We start from the raw sequence: 3,453 nt of genomic DNA, 5'->3' as shown, positions 1-3,453 counted from the left end.
TCTAAGTGTGTGGGGTTATTTCTTTACGTAAAACTGTTTACGGAAGGTGTCTTATCTCAAAGCAAAACTTCAGGTTAAGAACAAAGTGTATATCTTTAAGAGTTCTGGTGGTACACTCAGCTGGGCAACATTTTTTCAAGCTGTGAAGCTGCATTTTTATAAGATATTGGAGATTTGACAATTAAGGGTATGTCCCTTAAAAAAAAAAAAGGGTAGAGTGGTGATTCAGGATTCTTATGTGGCAATTTGAACAAAAGTAGTCCAGTCCAGCAGTTCCCAAGAGACATGTGCAGTTTGCCCCCAATGGAGGCTTTGGTTTCTTTCCCATTGCTTTGGGAGTTGCTTTTCTTATTTCATAAAAATATTATTCTTGCTCCTAATCTTCTTTTCTAAGTTAAACTTTAAAGGAAATTTTAAAAACTATGATCTACTTTATGATTCCTGGTCAGGGCACAAGCCAGGTTGTAGGTTTGATCCCCAGTGTGGGGTGTGCAGGAGGCAGCGGATCAGTGATTCTCTCTCATCACTGATGTTTCTATCTCTCTCTCCCTCTCCCTTGCTCTCTGAAATCAATTTTAAAAAATTTATATATATATATATATAGAATGGTTTATAATATCTGCTTTTTTGATGATGGCAAATGCATTGTGACCCTTTGTGGTAATTTCTGCCAGGGAATAAAGAAGTCTGACTTGTGTCCTTGACTGGGTCCTAAGTCATGACCCCAGTGGGTAGAGAAAATGGGCGAATAAAGAGTAATCCAGGCCAAAACCGGTTTGGCTCAGTGGATAGAGCGTCGGCCTGCGGACTGAAGGGTCCCAGGTTCGATTCCGGTCAAGGGCATGTACTTGGGTTGCGGGCACATCCCCATTAGGAGATGTGCAGGAGGCAGCTGATCGATGTTTCTCTCTCATTGATGTTTCTTACTCTCTATCCCTCTCCCTTCCTCTCTGTAAAAAATCAATAACATATATTTAAAAAAAAAAAGAGTAATCCAGAAATATATGTATAAAAGTTATGTGGAAAGTTAAAAAAAAAAGGAGGGCTATTTAAAAGACAGTCTTCGTGGCTCATTCCACTTTTTCCCTTTCTGAAATCTCATTTAATGGTTAGGTAGGTGAAGGCCGTTTCATTCAGTGTGATGCCTGTTAAAGCAGCCAGCCAGCGCTCAGGGATATACTCCGTCCTCATAAACGGAAAGCTCATGACAGCGCCCTCGTATGTTTTGCTCCCCAGACAGCTGCCCTTTTCCAGCGAGCAGCCAGCTGGGCTGTGCCACCAGAACAGACAAACATTTGTTCTGAGATCATGAACTATGGGGATGCGCTCCCCAATTTAGACCATGAGACATACTTCTTCTGTGTGTATTACCGTGCTACATGCAGACGGACACCTTTAGTTAATCCTCTTAGTGGCCTAAAACATTTCAATTTACATTCAGAAATTTTTTTTTTCTCTGTAGGAGAATTATGTTTCTTTTGTTTGTGGGGAAAAAATGACTTTTAAGTTTTCCCTTAAACATTAAAGAAGGATAAACAAAAATAAAGTGTAAATTACCCATAGTTCTGTCACCAGGGAAGGCGACAGTAACATTTTAGTGTATTTACTGATCCTTTTTCCCAGAGGTTTACACGGGTTTTGTGTGTTAGTCTTGCATGCCCTCCCCCATTCTGAAATAGATGTATGCAGCACCAATTATTTTTAAAGTGGGTGATATGCAATTTACCATTTTTTGTGTGTGTCACTGATGACTTACAGGAAACAAGCCACTCTAGCAATTTTTAACAGGACATGGGGATTAATATTGGGAATTGTGAAACTACTTAGTTCCTGACGAAGTCATGGGGAGCTTTTGGAGAAGTGAGCTCAGGTTTGAGTCCCCAGAATTATGCCACAGGAACCTACCACGACTCTCTTTAGGCACCCGGTGACTACACTGGAGGGCAGGAAAATTCAACCACTGAGCCACACCAGCCAGGCTGGAATTTATTATTAAATTTTTTTTTCTATTTGTTGATTTGAGAAAGAGAGATTGATTTGTTGTTCCACTTATTTATGCATTCACTGGTTGCTTCTTGTATGTGCTCTAACCAGGAATCAAACCCACAACCTTGGCATATGGGGACATCTCTGTAACCGCCTGAGCTACCCAGCCATTTTAAATATGTTATTTTCCTTTCTTCCTCCTAGTTCTTTTTTTAATCCTCACCCAGTTTTTTCCATTGATTTTTAGAGAGAGTGGAAGAGAGAAGGAAAGACAGACAGAAATACTGATGTGAGAGAGAGAGAGACATCGATTGGTTGCCTCCTGCATGAGCCCCAACCAGGGCCTGGCCCGGGGTGGAGCCTGCAACCGAGGTACATGCCCTTGACTGCAATCAAACCCAGGACCCTTCGGTCTGCAGGCTGACGCTCTATCCACTGAGCCAAATCGGCTAGGATTCTTCCTTCTAGTTCTTTTTTCCTCTTTGACTCAAACAATCCATAGGCTGGTGACTCAACGTGAGGTCCACACACCAGCACCGTGAGCATCACCTGGGAAGGTGCTAGAAATGCAGAATTTTCTGGCCCCGGACCAGTGGCATTAGAATCTGCCATTTAATGAGATGCCCAGTCAATTCCTTCATTAAAATTTTACAAGCACAACCTCGCTATTTTTACGTCTGTGGGATAAATGTTTCCATCATCAGTGGGCACTGTGTTCATTTTCTGCACTTGAGAAATTGGTTTTAGGATTTTTATAGTTGCGGCGGCAAAATGCAAAAGTGCGATCTATTAGGAAATATATCGGGAGTAAAATCCAAAGCCATTCTCTGTCAGGTACTAGCCTAAGTATTTTTGCATATTTACTCTAATCCTCACAGGATAGGAAGTAGATCCTATGATCCCATTTTCCAAATGAGGACCGAAAAGCACTAAGATAGTAAGTAACTTGCTCAAGATCACATGGCCAGTAAGTGCTAGACCTGGGATTCAGACCAAGCCAACTGGCTCCTGAATTCATTCATTCTTCCCTCCCTTCCCTTCCTTCCCCCTCTCTCCCTTTCCCCCTCCCATTCTTGTAGGTGAAATTTGCATCATGGGCAGAGTCCTACGGTGGAGGCAGTTGCCTGAGAGCACGATTTCTGGGCTTATTAGTGTACAGGAGACAGTGGTGCCCTTGCTGAGTTATTGAAGAATGCACAGACTGAGTGGTAACCGTGAGCTCTGGGGGGCAATGGCTCCCGTGGGTTGGTAATTAGAATGTTCCTGATGAGAAACTAACAAGCTCTCGGGATGGGCCTCCCAGGCTGTGTCTCCCAGTGAGGTTACCAAGGTCCAACATCTGACCTCCTCGCTTAGGACTGGAGGCACTGAGCGCTCCCACTAAAGGCCACAAGCACCCTGGACAGCTGAGACAACTTAATAAAACTTGCCGGAGACTAACGTCCGCCTCCAAGACAATTTATGAAT

This window comes from Myotis nattereri (assembly GCF_964212035.1).
Source record: "Myotis nattereri genome assembly, chromosome: 20".
Lineage (NCBI taxonomy): Eukaryota > Metazoa > Chordata > Mammalia > Chiroptera > Vespertilionidae > Myotis > Myotis nattereri.
Note: the sequence above shows the minus strand (reverse complement) of the source record.